A 22,117-nucleotide genomic window follows, 5' to 3' on the forward strand; every position below is an offset into this window, starting at 1 on the left:
TCAAATTAGAATTTTAATATCGATAGCTAAAACTGTTAGTCGAAATGCAAATTAATTAATCAATACAATTCAAACGGAATACTACCTAGTAATAACATTAATTTGTTTGTAATTTTACAGGCGATTGCGTTGGTGAGTTCGATGTCACTGATAAAAAAGTTCTGAATAATACCTAATCGTGTGTTCAAACACGATTATCTAATGAATAATAGTCGGTTCTTGATAAAGGCGATCGGAAATGCGTGTACCTATTAGAGGTACGTAATATTCCAGTTACAAAGGTATTATGACGAAAACGTAACGAAAACGACTGTAATGGTGAAACAAAACATAGTCGTGTTTAGTTTAGTAACATAAAGGTCTTGGACTTATATAAAAAAAAAACAACACAAATGTCAGTGTGTCAAATGCGGCTTTCAGAAGTTGTAATACAAGGAATCTACACTACAGACCGTACAGACTTCGCCACAAAGTAAATTGACAGATCTGAAAAGATCACTATCAAAATTTTACCTTCAAAACCTACAAAAAGTATGACACACAGGTATGACATTAGTTTTTAGAGTTTTAGATTAGGAAAATTTAGTTCAGAATTTGTGCCTTAAATAAAACTGCTTTCAAAAATTTATCTAAAATATTTCATTCAAAAAAAAATAGAACTAAGTTCTTTTAGAGAGTTAGAATTTAGGTTAAAATTTGCACCAATATTCAACAATGTTGTAGAGGTTTGATCACGGGATTAAAAGAGAATTCATATTTAGATTAGTTTTGCATCACCCAAATTTAGTTAACAATGCTTGTTTGCGTCAATGCATGTAATATGGGGGCAGGACAATGCATTTCCTGTTAGGACTATCAAGACTAACGTTTATTCAGTAGGCATTATAGTCCTAGAGTTGGCAGCCCTATCCAAACCGCAGAGCGACTATTTATAAATACCTAACACATAAACTATAATTAGACAGGAGTTATTGACCCCTTCCCCACATATCAGAGCCGCTAAATACATAATATTGAGTTCTATTCCCGGTTAACTTTATTGTGTAGTGTGTACTGACTTCCTTCTTAAACTGTTCACACATCTAACAGCACGCGTAAATACGTAACATATTTTTAAGAAAGTAGGTTTTAAAATTTAAATGCCAATAGAACCTGTGCTATAGTGTAAGTTTTCAATTTCTGAGGCCTCAGTGTAATTTTTAAATTAATGTTAACTGTGCGTAAATCTGTCACTTAGTATGGATGAGAAAAGAACAGAAAAGTTTTACGTCCATCTAAATGTACACAGATGATTGATTGATGATGAACGATTTATGCAGAGTTCACATTGAAAAGTTAAACTAGGGTCTGAGACTAGACGGTCAAATAAAATGGTGATTTCTGAAAAACCTGGCGAACTCCATAATATAAATGTGATAGACAATAACAACTCTTCAACATACGTCAAATTCATCAAGTCATGTTACCGGTACGAATCAGATACACCGAAGCAATGTAATGTAACAAATAGCGATGTATTGACAATCATTTTAATTCCTTCAGCGCAGGCGGCTGTACGACTTGTTTTATTAATAGATGTGCGACTATCTTAAATTCAAATATGCAATATTGAGTTCGTTCCCTGTAAACTTTATTGTATTGACTTCCGTCTTATGACTGTGCGCAGTGAATGTGATTCAATAAAAACTGCTTTAAGATCAATCAGTATTGTAAAAGTGGGTTGGCATTCTTAACGAGCATTTCTTATTAATGAATCCACTTTTATACTTTTATGGTTTTTTTAAACGAGTAAAAATTATATTGAATCAACTCTGTTGTGTAACTTTAATTAAATTTCCTACTCAAGCTAAAAACAATTTTTAATTAAAGCTATATATTATGTAAGTACTTGAGTAGGAAATTTAATAAATTTTTTTTGCATATTATACCTACTTCTAGCTATATACAAATGTATATAGCTAGAAGTAGGTATAATATGCAAAAAAATCAAGCAGGCAGGTCGTAGGTCCCTATTGCAAAATAATGACGGATTTAACTAAACGGTCATTATTGAATTTAATAAAAAAAAAGGTTGATTGTTTGTTTTCCTTTTAGTAACTTAAGAATTTATATTCGTCATTACCATTAAACCAGTGTATTTTTCCGACAAATAGCTAATGAAATAAGCACACATTATTTTTAAAAGCAAATCCTTTTATAACAAAAGTTTGATTATGTCTTATTATGAAATAAAGTTAAGATTATCTCTCATTTTTAACAATCACTTCTTCTTTTTCTCAAAACGCCGCAACCACGATTTTAAAGGTAGCCGTCGTGTCGTGGTGAAAAGATATGTCATAAGACTGATTTTGTTCGTGTAGTAGCTGCTTCCAGGGACGCCGGGTGCTTGTGATCGGTATAAAACTAAGCACCACGCGGGGAGGCTCTTTCAGGTATAAACAATCACTAATGAGCTGTTTGTTTATACCTGACTGCAGTCTGCATCATTACTAAATCACATTTTAATGGATCACAGACAGATGCTATTAGCTCTACGAACCATGATAACCATCCAAAAGTAGGTTAACGATGTAAACAACGTGTGGTTGGAACTTTTTGCAGACGTCAGACGGTTAAGTTTCACCTTTTTTTTACAAGTAGGTACTTTCGTGTTTGTCTGACTTTACTTTTGATAAGATCATACCTAATGGTGAAATCCAATTAATTTAATAACTCAGTTTTAATAACTCAGACAGACCTTTTGATATGATCATATCTAATGGTGAAATCCATATGTCTGCGTAAAACAAACAAACTGGAATACTTTAAATAAAGAAATAAAAATATTTTTTATTCAATTAAACTTTTACAAGTACGTTTGAATCGTCAAATGCATCTACCACTAGTTCGGAATGCCTTTCCTATCGAGAAGAACCAGCAAGAAACTCGGTGGTTGCCGTTTTCAAAGATTTGATATACTGCTGGAACAAGCGTCAGGCAAATCCGTCCTCTTTTATAACAATTTACATTATTTTCGATTGTGTAATATGTTTTTTTCAGGAGCATACTTTGGTTACAGAGCCAGGAAAGATGCAACAAACATAGAAAAGCTAAGCTTACATGGAAGATCGAAAGGGCAGAGGTCACATGGACGTAGCCCAAGACGTTGGACGTACCCGGTGAAGGAAACATTTGACTCTGGCATCTGCTCTGCTTATCATGCTCATCACACGGTGGAGAACAGGCTTCGTTGGAAAAACATTATCAAGAGGCTAGCGACGCAATTAGAAGGGAAGATCTAAACAGTGATTAAAGAGGATTCAGTTATTCAGATATGACTAGAAAAAGACTAATTTTTTTCTTGCTAACAGCTATGAAGCGTGCTGTGAAGGTAATGTAGGTATGTAAAATTTATACCGTCCATGAAATTTAATTTGTTTGTACACAACTCGCGTTAAGAAATCTAGATGCTTGAGATTAAACTTTCGAAATTCAAAATTCAAATGCATATTATAGTGAATCTTCGGTATAGTAAGGCTCGCTGGTCTCTAATTTGCGCAATTTGGACATAAGATTTTTGCAAATGATAGGCAAGGGATTGGACTAAATTCAAAAGACACGGTGATCCTTCCTTCTCAATGTTTACTCTTGGTAGAGTGGTCGTGGCTATGAACTCTCCTACACTGCTGCTCGTACGATCTCTCTCCAGCGACTTCTGTTGGTGGCATTACGTGCATACGTGATATAAATTATCTAGTAACTAGCTGATGCCCGCAACTTCGTACGCGTGAAAATCCCATGGGAACTCTTTGATGTTCCGGGGTAAAAGCAGCTTCACTAGGTCGGTCTTAAACTATACCCATGCAAAAAATCACGTCGATGCGTTGCTCCGGTGCGACGTGATTGAAGGACAAACCAACAAACCAATAAACCAACAAAAAACACACTTTCGCGTTTACAATAGGGGTAGTGATTATTTTCTTATTTTACAGTGAAAACGAAAACATTTTGTTCCAAGTTCACATGAAAAATTACTGTACCGATCTTGAACTCAAAACTGAACCATGTCGCAGTAGGTTGTTACATAGAGGTCCGAAACAATGGTGTCACGTCATTGGACCCTTGTTGTCTCGGACAATGAGGCTGCGACACAATGCATGGGAATCGGCGAACGAAATAATGTCCTACCTGTTTGTAATAACATGCAACTGCTATCGGTAATAATATGTTGAGAATGTGAAGGAAACATGCCCACGACACTGGTGTAGCAAAAATAATAGATAATCAAGCAAAGCAAATAATCATAATTTAACTTTAAGGATATCTAAATTTCAAATCGCTTTTTTTATTCCCAAACTAAAATAAATTTAGAGAGTATTTCATGAACAAAATTGAATATAAAACTGGCAGAAGTCGCTGCAAAGTGATAAGGCTGCCAATTATTGCACTTCTACTATATTTTGTGTTATTTTATCGTTTTACATTTATGACTTTCTTTTTTATGATGGTGTACAAACAGTAAATAAAGCATATACCTATTTTCATTCATCTCATTGTTGTTCAAAATAAAAAAAATACTGATCAAAGCTTAAAGCATTTTTGACTCCAAACTAAACAAAAGAGCACTTTTCATTTCGAAAGCAAGCATAATTTAGTGTATTTTAATTTTGTTTTAGTAAGATTGGGATAGAAGATATGAATTTTGTTTTTAAAAGTAGCAACTCTACCCCAAGTAATTCTGACATAAACAATTTAACTGACAAAAAATAAAAACGTGTGAGGTTAACCACAGCCTCCTATATAGAGAAGGCTATGGGTTAACACTTGCAGACGATAAATTAACTTCAACAAAGTAGTTCACGATAACTATATACCCGCTGTTCGTTAGTGTTTTATTTGTTTTTTGTCTCACGCTGGGAAGTGGGAACCGGGGACTTGGTAGCATGTGATGGAAATGCGTTGAACAACGATGATAGATGAATGCTCTTAATGAGTTTAGCTTTTAGGAAACACATTTCAACATTTCCGCGTGTGTGTTGAGGTAAGACGGGTAGGTATACTTTTGTAAGAACTTAACCACATTAGGTATAGTACGCGATAGGTCGAAAAGGTATTTGGGGAGGTAACGCCCCGCACACCCGCACAGCCCCCGCGCTAACCTGATGCGGGCGAGCGCGGGTGACGTGCGGGTGTTCGGGGCGTCCTCCCGCCTCAAACCCTGATTGCCATCTCAACCTGTCGCGGACAAAGGTAGGTACCTACCTATGCAATTTAAGTTTTGAAAAATAATCACAATTCAACTTTTAGGACATCTTAGATCGCCTTTTTATGTCCAAACTAGCTTATGCTCGCGACTTCGTCCGCGTGGACTACACAAATTTCAAACCCCTATTTCCCCCCTTTAGGGGTTGAATTTTCAAAAATCCTTTCTTAGCGAATGCCTACGTCGTAATAGCTATCTGCATGCCAATTTTCAGCCCGATCCATCCAGTAGTTTGAGCTGTGCGTTGACCTTTTCACTTTATATAGTTAGACTAAATTAAGTTTCACCCATCGAATCTGGTGTGTTTCACCATCATCATCATTACCATGATGGGTCCCCTCTCAGAATGAGAAGGATTTAGGGCATAGCCTGCAAAGCTGTGTGAAGACTGCCAACCCAGTGCAGATTGGCAGTCTTCACACACCTTGGAAAACATTATGAAGAACTGTCAGGCATGCAGGTTTCCAGCAAGTCAAGTCATGGGTCGAAGGTTGTATGAAAGTCCTATGTTTTTGAAGTTAGAGACGTGAAAATCGCCATTTAGGTTATTAGCTTTAAATAATTAAAACTTTATAAGTCAATTTGGGAAATCCCATTAAGGGTGCTAAAATAGGGGGTAAAAGTTTTGATAGAAAAGTTTTAACTATTGTTATTTTTACTTGAAATTTGAAACGTAGGTCCTTTCTAGAGGGTAGGTATCAGATAAGAAAGGATCTAACTAAATTCCCCCCTAAGGGGGTAAAATGGGGGTTGAAAGGTTGTATGAATGTTCTATGTTTTTGAAGTTAGATATATGAAAATTGGCATTTAGGTATTCTGGGTTCCGTGCCTTGAAGTTAGACTGAGTGAGTAGGTAAGTGAGGCCTTTTGCAGCGGGAAAATTTCAGCTCTCATGAGAAACCAGAAATTTTACACGAACTAAGTCGCGGGCAACTGCTAGTTAACTCATAAAATTCATTAAGTTCATATCGATTGAAATGTTTATCAATATTTATCCTGATGCAGAACAATTTAAAGTATTTCATGGCAGGTACGTCATAAAGTCATGAATGTATTTCGAAGTCACGATTGCTATCGGCAATCGGCATTCTTAGCCTGCGGGTCAACCGTTGATCTTTTGTACAGGAAATGACGCGAGCTGTATTGATAGGCCTATATTGAATTACTAATGTTACGTCAATTTGTCTTTATGTATTTAAAATCTATTTACTTATAAACTACTAAATAGGCAGGAAATTACTAGGTAGGTTTAGTAATATTGTCCCGTTTGCACCCTTCGGGTACGGATCCCTAAAAACTTGATACATTTATAACATACTACTATAGGGTTCCGTACTCGAAGGTTTCCAACGGGACCCTATTACCACAGTATTACTAAGTCTCCGCTGTCCGTCCGTCCGTCAGCGGGCTGCATCTCATGAACCATAAATAGGTAGAGTTATCACAGAATAGATAGGTAGTTCTATTGTCGCTATAACAACAGAATAATGAAAATTAAAAAAAAATGTATTATTTATTGAACGATCGTACGGAACCATTTGTGTGCGAGTCCGACTTTTTTTATGTTGAGATTCTTGACATGGCACATTTTATAGGTACCTACATACCTCCTAAAGTCAAAGATATCACAAAAATTTCACAAATCCGATGTTTGCTTAGCACTACAGGGGAAAAGTGAAAACCACGCCAGATTGTGTCAGATAAAAACATTATCTGCGATATAAATAGGTAAAGTAGGTATATACGAGAGCAAATACATAGATAGGTACTAAGATATCGTGTTAAAATGTTTTCGAGATAACTGACACACTGTGTAACTTGGTACAGTCGACTTCAAAACTACCAGAAAAATATAAAAGAAAGTGTTTGTTTGTTACCTTTTTGTTGCTATATGCTTATTACTAACCAACTGCAGCTGCATTAGTCTTGATTAAATATTGAAATACAGATCTGATACTTAAAGTGTGATACTAATTACTAAGTATAAATAAATAAAAAGGCTGACATATTATTACATAACTAAATATAAAAGCCTGTTAATAAAAGATTTTAAAAAAAAGTAAATAAAAAATGAAGTAGGTACTTACCTACTTAATTTTTTTTTCTCAGCGAGAATAATAACGCTTATTTTGTTGTTATTACATCAGATTGCAGAAGTAGCAAAAATACCTGGCAGGTAGGTACCTATCTATACCAGTGAAGTACAATTAAATATTTTACCGCTCTAGTTTTTTATGGTTAATTGCCTTATGTAGGGTTCCGTAGTAAAACAAGGAACCCTTATAGTTTTGTCCAGTCCGTCTGTTTATTTGTGTGTTACAACCATTTTAAAAATGAACTAACTAAGTAAGTAAGTATAAGAGCTGTAAAAATGTTTAGGACAATGGTAGAAAACTGTAACCGCCATGTACAGAGGCAAATGTGCCTTTGTTCATTTTTTTTCTAAATTTAATGAAATTTAGAAAAAAAAACCTGAACATTAATGCTTAAAATTTTGTTTTATCCACTTGAGTGATATATCTCAATGAATAGGTAAGTAGGTATTTTAAAACCATCATGATGTTTTTTAGACAGTTTTTGAAAAGAAGCTCCCATTGATGAAGTAATGAATCAGTGTTAAGTAATTTACTTAGGACTTACGTGCTTTATGTAAATACGAAATAATGACTACGGAATCCTTTCTGCGTATTCTGACACGCACTTGACCAGTTTGGTTTTTTATGTTTAATTGACTTTTTCATAAGTAGGTACTAAGAAATAATAATATAATCAACAGGTTTGCCTTTTATCCATGAAAATGGGACACCTGTCGTCATACTAGTGGGTAGATAATATAACTCATACCTATTTAAGGAGACGAGTGCAATACACATTTTCACTTCCTTATTTCAAGCTGAAACCTACTAATTATTATCTTAGAAATGTCAATATAATTAAACACTATGTGCTATGTTGTTTAAAATAATAGAGTGACCTGGCTTTTGAAATTTCGCGGACTTTCTAGGACTATTATCTTAGAAATATCAATTAAATTAGAAGCTATGTTGTTTAAAAAATAGAGTGACCTGGCTTTTGAAATTTCTAGGACGAGTCTTAGCAAGATAGGATTTCTAGTTAAGTAGTTTTTCTTATAGGATTTCATACAGGATATTTTTAAGTTCAAGCTTACATATTCTGTTTATATATAAGGAAAAGTTGACTGACTAATCTATCAGACGGATCGGCCTAAAATTTGGCATGCTGATAGCTATTATAACGTAGGCATCCGCTGAGAAAGAGTTTTTGAAAATTCACCTCCATGGTAAAATGGGGCTTTAAAATTTGTGTAGTCCACGCGGATGAAGTCGCGAGCACAAGCTAGAAATGTATGAACGTTACCTACTTACTAATCCAAAAACAAACATATTAAGCAAGCATATTATTTAAAAAAAAACGATATTTTTGTAATACCATACCTACTTATTTATTCAGCGTTTCTATTTTCCTGACAAATACATATTGTATTTAAGTGCTGACTGTACTGAAGCGATTAGATATATTGTTGTACAAAAGAAAAACAGTTTTACGCGAAGTTGCATGGTTGCGCACAATATTAATGATTCGTGACTTTTTCACTAGTTTCGTTGTGGTATAAAACCATGTAATTAATACCAGATGATCGGTTTCTAAAGAAGAATCTAATGCCGAGCCATTTATGACAAAACACTTTTCATTTGTATGTTTTTTGTTAGATTGCAATTAAGTAAGAGATAATGAGATAAATAGGTAATTAGGTATTGTGTATGATATCTTACATTATGGCAATTTCTAAAACGCACTACAAATACCTATATTTTTTTAACTTTTTCTTGCAAACACAGACTTTTTTATTATTTTATGATATATCCTAGTTTGGGGTTCGTATTTATTTCCATTTCCCTATAATTTTCTCCAAGTTTAAAAATTCTGTGTGAATAAAATAGGTGAATTACGTTTAAATTTTTTATTTGTTCATTTCCCTTTTTTTTCCAATGTGTTTTAATTTTTGACATTGTTTCTAATAGATCCAATATAATGTATTTTGTAAATAAGTTCTACTCGTATAGTACATATGTAGAGAAATTGACTTGACTACAAGCTCATCAAATGATAAGTTCTTAACTGTTAATAGCAGTCTAAGAGGAACTTAAACTGACCTTACCGGTAATCGAACGTGGGAATTTGCTTGTGAGTCGAGCCTCGACTATTTGTACCGTTTGAGATTTACCTCAAGAGAGATAAGCAAAACCTCTCTTCCGTATAGTATTTATACCTACTATAGCATTTATATTTATTTAAATGTTCACTACTGCCTGTATACTGAAAAGTAGGATAAGAATGTGAGCCGCATTAAAACAATGACAGTTAACGCAATACACGACAACAATCGATCTCTCCATATCGTCTCTATTATATCTTATATGGTAACATAATTTCTAATTAGACCTACATATTCACCTTAATAGAGTCCGCATTCCTGTGCCATCCTTATAAATAATAAGAAGCTCCGAATGAATATTTTAAAAACTTTCAGTCCAGTGAAAGTACCCTCGGTAGTTCTCACTTTAGTACACTTATAACACTTCACTTCACCAGAACACAGATTTCGTTTCGGTTGTGACGTCACCTTAAAGTATAAACACCATAAAGGTTATGGATTTGGGGATATGTTTGGTATTGGCCGTCACGATACCGATGTATTGTGTTACGACGCTCGTAAACGTACGGCCGTCTCGATTCGATGCGCGTACGCGAATGATATACAATACAATACAAGCGAATGGAGAGCGGCGCAGACGGCAGACGCAGCTGAGACGGAGTATTACCAGCTCTGATTTCGAATCTCCAGCAAAATGTATAATTTTTCATTGTGTATTTAAGTTGGTTTCATCTTCTATTTACAGTAACCTAGTATATTTTATAAAATAATAAGGATTATGATATTTTATTGTATGTTATAATAGGCCGGTCCTGAATTTTTGTATCTTGGATTTTCTGTACTCGCCTAGCTCTGTCTTCGCACTGATTTTGACTGAAAATTTTCAAATTTAAAATTCATTATTTAAAGAAACAGTTTTAATAAGAGACGCATCTAATCCCCTTTTGGATTTAATCTCATTGTGTTTAACTTTGAAGTCATCTATTTTTCATTTCAATAATTTATTCCTGTTTTTCTCTCACGAAATATCCTAATTCGTAACATTCAATATTATAAATGTGAAAGTTTGGATGTTTGTTACTCCTTCGCTCCACAATAATATACTGAACCAATTTAACTGAAAAGAATGGAGATATCTTATACTACTTTTTATGGTGCAAAATCAAAAGTTCCCCCTACACCCACGCGAACGAAGTTTCAATTATTAATAGTATCAATATGATTGATAGAATCAAAATAAAATTTATGCTTTATATTAATGGTTTCTTGTATAATTTTATGTTTATGCGTATTGGATATTTTTATAGTACAATTATATTCCTTTTTTGTTATCACCATGAAATAAATAATCTTCAACTTTATGGGAGGTCAAGAGGTCACAGGCTAGCAACTCAGCGGCTGCGCGAACGCATGCAATGGTGCGCCCGTCGGAATGCAATACCTCTATCTCACTCCAACTTATGCAGTTCTCTATATTTCCGTCTCTTTCATACACACTTATGAATGGTTGCGGTTATGCTATACAGTTCTCAGTATAACGACTTTACTTATGTTTTATTGAGACCTTTTTGCCTTTGGTCCCTATAAAGGTTCACTGTTGAACGTTAGTGGTAATAAGAATAAATGATAATGATAGTAACAATTCTGCTGTAAATAAAACTGTTGTTGACTTTCTATATATTCTATTATTCTATATTTCTTATTCTATGTATGTACCTATCTACCTAAGTTTTTCGGTAAACGATCTCTTCATTGGAATCTATCTTGTGTTAAAGAATTGTCATGATTAGTTAAGTTACAAAACTCGTGCCATATGTCATTAATTCTAGTTAGTCAGCAGTTTAGAATTTAGACGCTAAACAGATTTAGTTTGTTGCTTCAGAATCTGGATGGGACTTAAAAAAATGTATTCGAAAAATCAGTTGCACATATTATAAAAAAATAGTAGATGGCCATAATTTTGGGTTTTTATAAATAACTAGCTTATGCCCGCGACTTCGTCCGCGTGGACTACACAAATTTCGAACCCCTATTTTGTGAAAGTTATTCATTACAAAATCTAGGTTACACTTGATGTTAAAATTATCGTTATTACTTGCGGAATTCTTTGTACGGAAACATTATTTTTTCCTTCGACAGTGGTAATTATTCCGGTATTAGGTCGCCGGCTAAACAAGATAGAATCTCATGCAGAAGTCACGTTTTGATTACCGTTATGTTGGTAGTTGGTACAGACTATAAGACGGCTTTTGCTAATTCCGTTGTCAAATACTAAACTAAACTATGCCGACTGGCAGATCAATTGTGTTATGACTTGTTAATTTGATATTATACTTAGCTATATTAATGTAATATTGTAAAATTTTGCGTTTTTCAAAAGAGTAGCAGCTCTTCTCAGTAGTTAGAATTTGCTGGTAAAGTCTTGACGTAGGTACCTAGTACCTACTACAGGAGCCAGAAGTTGGCCTACATGAAATAAAGTTTGTAAAAAAAATAGAGATTAATTACGAAAGCAGACGGATCACCTAATGTTAAGTAATTCCTACCACCCATGAACATTTGCAGCACCAGAGGTACTGCCGATACGTTGCCGGCCTTTCAGGAATTTGACATCCTTTTTCTAATGCTACCAGTTACAAAGGATATCACAATGTAAATTTAGAGATTTTAGTAATAGAAATAGGATAATGTCATCATCATCCGCCTATTTGTGACAGCTGACTTTCAGATTTACTAGCACCAAATTAGTACCTATTACATATCTATTTACCTCAACCACTTACCTACTACACATTTATCTGCATAAATAACCGATATCTTGTTTAACAAGCGAGAAATGTGAATAAATTGGAATTAATAACTGCAAAGATGTATATTAGTTATACTTACCTATGTATAATTAGTATTCGGAAATTTTTCGAAATACGTTCAACCGTATTTAACATAACCATTAATTTTGCTTAAAGATAATTAACCAATATTTATATTTGCATTTAATAATCACTTGCAGATCGAGAAATAAACCGTTAATAAATAAGATTAATAGCTGCCGCTCTTTTATTCGTTTCTGTGAATAATTTTTCTTCTAAAGTAAGTTACATATACATGTTGAGTTAGAGTTTCCAAACTATTTATGGTTGAATTTTCTTATCTGACTGTGTTAGCCAATTTGTGAATTGCTAAATAGAATACAGTGACAATTTCCTATCGTGTTCTATTTGCTAATCCAATTTTACATGCGTTTTACCATTGTTTAAACAAACTGTCGATAAAAAACACTAGGCTAGCCACTACCGCTTCATCAGTGGCACAGCATTTAGCATAAGCTGGTCATCAGGTATGAAAACGTCCCAGGTCCTTGTTACTGGATGTGGGGATGGAATAGGAATAGTAAGTCCCCGGAGGAATTAATAACTGGCTAGTCCATTTCAAATCTATAGATAGATTGCTAATGGACAGATTTTATTTAAATTAGAACAGAGCAAACTGTATTCTGAGATTCAGTAGTTAGTATTAGATGTAGAGATCCAAGTATTTAATTAACTACACATAATGATTGATCGTATGGAACCAGGCATGCTTGATAATAATCATCGATTCTATTCAGTTCAATGCCAGAGTGTATTAAACAGACGATAATCTCGCACATGTTCAAGACAAGCGGAGGAAGTTGCGAGTGAAGCTTGCTCAACAGATGTGAATACACAATGCGCTGATGTTCATTTTGTGTATATTTTGCAACCTAAGCCAGTCATTTTGTGCTATCAACCTATTTATGGTCGAAATTCAGTGCATTTAGTATTTTTTTCTAGAATTTTTAAATCTGACGCCTAGGTGAACATTTTTTAATTTTAGTCTTTACCATAGAATAAGGTAGGTATAATGCCCGCAACCTCGTCCCTGTGGATTTTATTTAGATTTTATATGTAACAAGTTCCTGGACCTAGCTGAACGTAGATATTTTGTTAATCAGTTAGCTTATCTTTTTTTTGCGTATAATGAAACTATTTTCATAAGCTTTCTCATCAAAAATGGTTACTAGCAGCCAATTTATTACAATTTACGGTTTTGTTTTTAAAATCACGTCAATAAATAAGCATTACGTCGTTTACAAACTCCTCTTCAACCCATCAGTTGCCATAAATTACTGATTGTTAGAGGTTTTGTCTAATGTAATATATTATGTGATGTTCGGAACGTGTCTAATGCACAAAATATCGCTTCGAAAAATTCTTTCATGATTCGTCATCAGTAGGTACTGCAAACTTGTATGTTTTCGAAAAATATTATAACTCAAGCCGAAATAAGCCGTAGTCATATAGTTATGTTATTATAGTTCAAAGTTAAAATGCCAGCAAATTGCAATTGACCTGGGCAATCCTCAGGAATGCCAAGGGCGCTTAGCGTTTATGAATCTAAAACTTCGGTTTGTGATGGCGAGTTCCCAATCTATCTCCGAAGTGCCTAAATTATAAAACAATTTTTGTACCATTTACCAAGAATTTTAGACAAAGAATTTACGCACACCACGGATGGATTGAATTGAAGACTCGCCAGGCCAAAGTCAATGTGTTGACTTTGGACTAACCGTCAGCATTCCTGAGTCCAGATCAATTATTATGATGTGGCGGTATTTCGACTTTGGACACAGTTTACATGCTTACTCACTGCAAAGCTCGAGCTCAGGTTTCAATGAATATTTGTACAGCTTTCGAAGAATGAGCGTAGAACCCGACACCGGCGGGTGTTGCAGAGCGAAACCGATTTGTTTACAATGGCTAGGCATGTGTAGGCAACGAGGATGCAAAAACAAAAGGCATTTATACAAAAACTTGTGTTTTCAATTATTGAGTTACTGCCCATGTTTTCATTCGATTCTATTTTCGTCTCCTTTTTATGATCATGGAGTTTTTATGAGGCTATAAATTGTCAACATAATATGGTCATGGATGCTTAGGCTATGAAAGTATGTACTTTTCTAGTATGCTGAAAGGTAGACGTAAGAGATTAGTGACGAATCATTCAGTCTTAGATGACAAATACTCAAAGCATATAGCCGTATCACCAAAGGCTAATTAATTCCAATATGAGGTACCTTACCTACTAGATACGATGTCATGCCCTAAGCTCAGTTAAAAGCACGTTAAAAGCAACTAACTGGCAATTACTCCGGCTCGCAGGGTATAACATCAATTTGTCCACTTCGAATGCAGTGACCGTGGCAATAGACCATGATAATATATTTAAACATATACCTTTTCATTCAAATATTCCCTACAAAAAACAGTTGAATATAATATTTTTATCAACGGTTGTATTTCTTGTACTTTTTAGGCAATAGTAAATTAATTTTGGTTTATATCAATAGTTAATTATTATTAGTCTTGCAACTGATTGGAGATTAATTATAATATAATTACGCATTCTAATTGTAAAATATTTTTAGAAATGATGCTTAATTTTTTTAATTTCATAAGAAAATAGGATAGTCCTAGAAAATTCACTTGACGCGGTCACACTACATTTGAGTCCCTTCTCAGTCGTTTCTATAAATTAATCAATTGACTGACGGACGCGAATGACCTTTTATGACTTCTTAGGAATTCGTCTCAAGCAGTCAAATGTCTGGAAGGAAATTTTAATTATTATTAAGTAAAAGCCCTTTTTGATAATAAGCTAAACGATATTGCTAAGGGCGCAATTGCACTTGGTTATCTTTTCGTAAACCTAACGTTATATTAAATTGTTTGAGATTTGCGAAGGTCGTAGGCCCTGTCATCTGTGCCTAATCTTTCTCCGGTCGTGTCGGATTACCATCCCATCATACTATACTATGAGAGTGAGGGAATAGAGATTACATCTGCCGACGTATAACCGTGCCGGGCCCTGTCATCTGTGCCTAATATCTCTCCAGTCGTGTCGGATTGCCGTCCCATCATACTATGAGAGTGAGAGAATAGAGATTACATCTGCCAACGTATAACCGTGCCGGGCGCTGTCATCTGTGCCTAATCTCTCTCGCACATGGCCAGCGTAGGCCAGGTAGACTATGGCCAAAACCCTTCTCACTCTGAGGAGTAGCACCCGTGCTCTGTAGTAAGCCGGCGATGGATTGATCATGATGATGATTATTGATTCTATTTCTCCGGCAGTGTCGGATTTCCGTCCCATCGGATTATGAGAGTAAGGGAATAGAGAGTGGACCTTTCTTAGCACATACACTTGTGCAGTATACTCTGTAAAATCTCCTGTGCTTCCGTTGATATCGACCGCTGTAACCGAGATTCCGTCGGAAAGCACATTATAACGCGTGAAGCAAGATCCCATGATCTGTGATGCTGCAATTAGGGTTGCCAACCGTACTCTAAAATAGAGTATTGTACTCTATATCATGTAGGCGTACTCTATAATCTATACCTAACACTAATAGAGTATGCTAAAATACTCTTTTTTACACAATATTTACTGTAGGTAGGTACTAGTGCCAGTTGTGTAATATTATGCAAAACCATTATCATAACCAAAAAAGCAGACTATTTACTGTGGTATCCCCAATTTGGACGTTTCTGAACGCAGCCACTAATGTCATTATGTCAATGTAATGTCATTAGTTGTTTTGAGAAGCGTTTTGAGGTTACGTTAACACGAATTTTTTATTATTATTTCAGTACTCTTTTTTGGAAGTCCGTACTCTTTATTTACCTCCTTTGAAATCAGATAGGTATACTCATAGGTATACCTACTCTATTTCTTCTAATAAAAGTTACTAGCCGCAATGTACCTATCTACTGAGCACACGTTCAATAGATCACGTAAACAAACTGTTTATTAGCACCTCCCCATTTGCTTAGCACGAAGCTTCAATTTTCATACAAGTGGGTCAGAATTAATACGCGTACAGTTAAAGCTGAATGACGTAGGGTTGGCACTAGCTAAAAATAATAATTTTCTTCGTCTTTAATGTTTGTTCTTTTTTCTTATTCTTGAATTATTATATTTTATTCTTAGATTAAAATTACAGGACATTTTTTATGCCGGAAAATCAAACGATCCTACGAGATTTTTAATAACCTATACCCACGCGAACGAAGTCGCGGGCATCAGCTATAGTACGCGACAGGTCAATGGCAATCAGGGTAGGTATAAGGCGGGGAAACGCCTCGCAAACCCGCACGTCACTAGCGCTATCCCGCAACGGGTTAGCGTGTCTGTCATCTACTTTGATTTCTTTTTGTCAAAAAAATCCTAATCAAAGGTTAATCATCATGATCAACCCATCACCGGCTCACTACAAAGCACGGGTCTCCTTTCAGAGTGAGAAGAGTTTTGGTCATAGTCTACCACGCTGGCCATGTGCGGATTGGTAGACTTCACACACCTTTGAGAACATTATGGAGAACTCTCTGGCATGCAGGTTTCCTCACGATGTTTTTCCTTCACCGTTAAAGCAAGTGATATTTAATTAATTAAAACGCATATAACTCCGAAAAGTTAGAGGTGCGTGCCCGGGATCAAAACTCCGACCTCCGATTTGAAGGCGGACGTCCTAACCACTAGGCTATCACAGCTTTGTCAAAGGTTAATAATATTCTTTAAAAAAATTGAGTCATAATAAATTATGCCAAGTGACAACCCTAATTTACAGAATATGTCACATGTGGCTATGTACGTTTTTACCATTTCAAGTAACGTAAGTTCCTACCTACATAACTTATCGACAGATTATAATTTCGGCCGTAGGTATGTGCTCCTACATAACTTATCGACAGATTATAATTTCGGCCGTAGATATGTGCTTCCACATATTCTAAACTAGGCTGTTATTTGTTAACAAGGGACTCTCTATCACGCGCTCCATACAAACATAGAACCTACTTTTCATTCACATTTGAATAGTAAGCAATCAAAGTACATGAAAATTAGATACATTTTAGAAACCATTATCTGTGTATGTGGTTTGCCAGATTTTCGTAAAAATGTCTAATTTTAAAGTTCAAAATACGTGCAGTAAAATTTTCAAACTTCAAAACAAATTATTTTAACAGAAATCTGAAAAAAACATCTTTGCCACGAGCTATCAGATTAATTTAACCAGGACTCAGAAATAGAAGAGAAAACATAGAAAAATTAACATCGCGGAAGAAGGAAGAACTAAATAATGTAGCTGTGTCTACCTATAGAGGAAAATTGTAATAGTGTTGTAGCGCTGATGGAAATAAGTGAGACTCATTTTAAGTACATATAATAATAATTAATAGTAGCATTGTAGAACAGGCGTCCGTCGGGTTCAAACACCTACCACGATATATTTAGTGTTTAATGTTTGCAGTTATGAGGATAACGGGAAACGCGGATATAGGTACTGCACAGTGCACAGTGATCCCGTATGCGAATAATTTGGACATAATTTGAATAATTATGTAAAGTTTTTTTAATTTATTTTATTTTCTTTATTAGGTTTACCAACAGCTTGTAACATTTACATCAATCACAATAATTTTAATTTTACAAAATACTTTACCAAAATGATAAGCTAAATTATAGGTAGACACGGAATGCAAATAGAGTGAGAATGCAAATCAATAAATAATTTAATCAATCTATATATCTGGAATTTGTCGAAAAGTTACTTAGCAACATTGTTATATTTTGTCAAAAAGACTATCCAATTTTTTTACAAATATAACAACGTAGCTAAGTAACTTATCGACAGATTATAGATAGGATTGATTATTAATATCGGCCGTTAGTATTTAAAGACTGTGGAACAATTTGTCTAGTTACTTAGTGGTGGAACAGATGATTGGATCAGAAAAGTTATTTTCAAATAAACTTGTTTTCGAAATCTACTAGATGATGGTTCGGAATGCTCTTCCTACCGAGAACAGAGAGTATGTTTTAGTCGAAAAATAGGTACAAAATTACATTTAATGCCTGCACCTTGATAGGATCCTACATTCCACACATAAGTCTAACTAACGATGCAATTACGGCCAGGTTAGAGTAGAAATCATGACACAAGGTTACTTTTACAGTGTTCTATGAAGTATGCCGTCCGTTCACCTCGACATAGGTACTAATATGTTGTACTTACTACCTGTATCTAGATTTACTTACAACTATTACGCTATACCCAATATAGAGAGGCAGGTTTGTAGACGAGGTCTTGATGGCGGTTGTATAACTAACAGGTTGCGATTAAAAAAAGCTAAGTGTAAGAAGTAATTGAATAAATTGTGTATCTACTATTTGCAGTGCTTTATTATACTACTCGCTTTATGATTTCGCACAGGATTTTTAAAAATCCCAAATCCACGCAGATCATTTTCATCTAAAGTAGATTTAATAAAGGCAGTAACTTCGTAGATCAAAACTTTTGACCTACGGGTTTACTGCATTTACTTAAAACTAGTCACAGAATAAAATAACTAGTTTTCTCCCTAGCATTAAGGATGTCTGGAAGAGATCGCTATTTAGCGATAAGACCGCCTTTTTGTACCTAGTTTTAACGATTTCTTTTTGTAACCTGTCATTTGTGTTTTGTGGTGCAATAAAGAATATACTATACGTCATATATACATACATACCTACCGGTTCATAAAGGCTATAAGGCTTTATCAGCCTATAAGTATACAGTACAATTACTCTTATTAAATTAATTATTCTTTTGTCCAACAGAATGGCTATTGTGCACCACTGGCCACTCCAGATTGAATGAGTAAGACCTGCGAAACACACTACTTGGCACGATTTCAATTACATTCTGATTCATGAATGACATGCTAGGAATACCGGGAAAAGTTTGTAAACTAGGCGAAAAAATAAAAATTCGTCCGAATTCTTCAAAGAACTGAAAAAAAATTTGTGCGTGTAAACTAAAGTTGAACCTATTGATTATACTAACCTCATACCCACGAGATAACATTTTTTGAAAATAAAGAGCTTTAAAAGGCTTTATAGTACGCAACAGGTCGAGATGGCGATCGGGGTGGGGACGCCCCGTACACCCGCACAGTCTCCGCACTAACCCGCTGCGGAATAGTGCGGGTGACGTGTGGGTGTGCGGGGCGTCCCCCGCCTCATACCCCGAATGCCATCTCGACCTGTCGCGTACTTATACAATCCCCACCCCACTTTTTTTGGATGTAACATCCGTCAGATCGATTTTGTGTAGTCATCCAACGAATCAATTGACATCGCACTAATCAAAATCAGCTCAGTAGTTTCGCCGCTAAAGTGGAACACACATAGATACAACCATACATACAATAGACCGCCAAAATCATAACCCTTCCTTTTGGCTTTGCCGCAGTCGGGTAACAAGGCCGAAGTTGCAAGAAAACTAGCAATAACTAAAAATATACCTACTCATGATGTCTTATTAGAAGTTAGAAGTGTTTGAGGCACATTAAACAATGTGCTAGGGAGAAAGTGCCGCAAAAACTGCTTACATCAATGTGTCGGTGGTTAATGATTCAAGTGACGTGAGCTGATACCAATAACCTAGTTATAAAACCTTTATGTGCTTACTGGTTACAGTTCTTACAATTCACGAAGGCGAGTGGCTCATGCTTGTGTGCCTTGTGTGGTATAAGTAACGTACACTGAATGTGTGCGTTTGCGAACGCTTGCTCGCGACTGATGATTGGTCCGACATGCACGCACACTTATCGCAATGCCCGTGTATCCTACGTAACCACAAGTAAAGTCCACTCGCCTTCGTGAATTGCAAGAACTGTACCTTGCTCTATCCCACGACGCTGTTCGCGTGGATTTAGGTTTTTGAAAGATCCTGTAAGTATTTCTGAAAATATCAATGCATCGCCAAGGTCTGCACCCGTATGTAGTCGAAACGATTTGCCTCCTCGTTTTTAATTCGAACCGCCCGCACCGGGTTAGTGCGGGGGCCATGCGGGTGTGCGGGCGTTCCCTCTCCGATTGCCATCACGACCTGTTGCGTGCTGTAGGTACCTTCTAGTCCTTAATCTTTAATTTTCAATAGATTTTTGATTGATGTTTCTATTAAAATTGCGGATTTTCGAACGTTTTGAAAGTAGTCCAAAATCGAATTAATCAATGGAACCAAATAAAACAATTAACTGTAATTAACTGGAACGAATAAACCAGAATTGCATAATTCGGTGGAAAATGAATTGAGATTCAGAAGTCGACTCTGTTAAATGAATATTTATTGATATTCTTCGATTTCGGTGAAAGCGCGTCTATGTTTATTCATGGGTTGAATTTTGGCGAAAAATATTGGTGTATTTTTATTATTACCATTTTATAGCTAAGTATTAACCATTAAGGTTACTACTTAGGAAGGTAGAACTTATTCCACCAGGTGATCCGAATTCTATCTAAATAATATTATAAATGTGAAATTGTATTTGTTTGGTGGTTCGATTTGTTCTTCAATCACGCTGCAACTGAACGGAGCAAACGGATGGAATGGATGTGATTGTTGCATGGATATACCTAGTTAGAGACCCGCGGGGTGATTCGCTAACTCAGTTTCTAACACTGAATGATAGCCACTGAGCTCATTTTTTAATCCCTTGAAGGTTTTCTACGAAAAAAAAAATCATATCGCCCAGTGAAGCAGCAATGTAGAACCAACAAACGTCGGTGGTTATCATTTAGTGTTAGACATCTGAGTTAGCGAATCAACTAGCTGGAGGCTTGGAGAATGACACTATTGTATTCACATATTTTCATCCCGGAAAATTAAAGAGTTCCCTAATCCCCTCCCACCGGATTTTCAAAACCTAGGTCCTAGACCCACTCTCCGAAATCAATACCTAAACCCACCGAACGAATTCGCGGAAATCTAGTTGTGTATAACACGTATTTTAAAACGAAACCCTTTAATTAATAATATTTAAATCGAGTCATCTACCATGAAAAGCTTTCCTTAGAATCATAACAAAACGACCAGAACGTGCCGATTGTATAAACAATATTACACAATGAAGATAGATGGATGGAATATTACGTAAATTTCTTCTTTCTTGCGTAAATTACTTAATTACACTTGCAAATATTGCTTTACATGCAGTCGACCGCGATGCGCGTTTACTTGCTGTGAATTTGAAATAAGTAATTACACGTTAAGTGGACATTGCACGCTCAATCTGATAAAATCTAGCATTGAATCAATCTATGACGTATTATAGTACGCCACAGGTCGAGCTGGCAATCGGCGTGAAGACGCCCCGCACACATGCACAGCCCCCGCGATAACCCGGTACGGGTGCTGTGCGGGTGTGCGGGCCCGCCTCATACCCCGATTGCCATCTCGAACTGTCGCGAACTATAGGTCAGATCGGTTGCGTAATGTGTAGATTAAAGATTGAATTGAAAGTATAATTTAGGACATTATGGACAACTCTCAGGCACGCAGGTTTCCTCAAGATGTTTTCCTTCAAAACACACATATCTCACAAGAGTTAGAGGGCGTCTGCGTGCCCGAGATCGAATCTCTGAACTTCCGAACAGGAGGCAGACATCTTAACCACTAGGTTATCACGGCTCTTTAAGATAAATATTATTTTTCTTTTTATTTATGTAAAAAGAAAGTAATTTTGAAGTCGATGTCAATCATATCAATTTATTGAAATGTAGGCTGTAGCTCTATTGCGGGAAAATTGTATCAATCATTATTAAACTAGCAATACTTGTGATTGGCTGAATTTATG

At 35.6% G+C, this 22,117-nt stretch overlaps 1 protein-coding gene across 5 annotated transcripts in view; it reads right to left on the reverse strand.

Annotated features, from left to right (window-relative positions):
• The window catches only part of LOC117986330 (uncharacterized), a 92,838-nt gene that overhangs the window by 26,240 nt on the left and 44,481 nt on the right, over positions 1-22,117 (reverse strand). The window contains exon 1 of one of the 5 annotated variants that reach the window (XM_034973164.2): positions 9,719-10,018. The exons of the other annotated variants lie outside the window; for them this stretch is intronic. The gene's annotated coding sequence lies outside the window, so the exon portion shown is untranslated. Of the gene's footprint in view, positions 1-9,718; positions 10,019-22,117 lie in introns of those variants that run through there. 5 annotated transcript variants of the gene reach the window in all.

The sequence above is a fragment of the Maniola hyperantus genome, chromosome 11, assembly GCF_902806685.2.
Source record: "Maniola hyperantus chromosome 11, iAphHyp1.2, whole genome shotgun sequence".
Classification (NCBI taxonomy): Eukaryota; Metazoa; Arthropoda; class Insecta; order Lepidoptera; family Nymphalidae; genus Maniola; species Maniola hyperantus.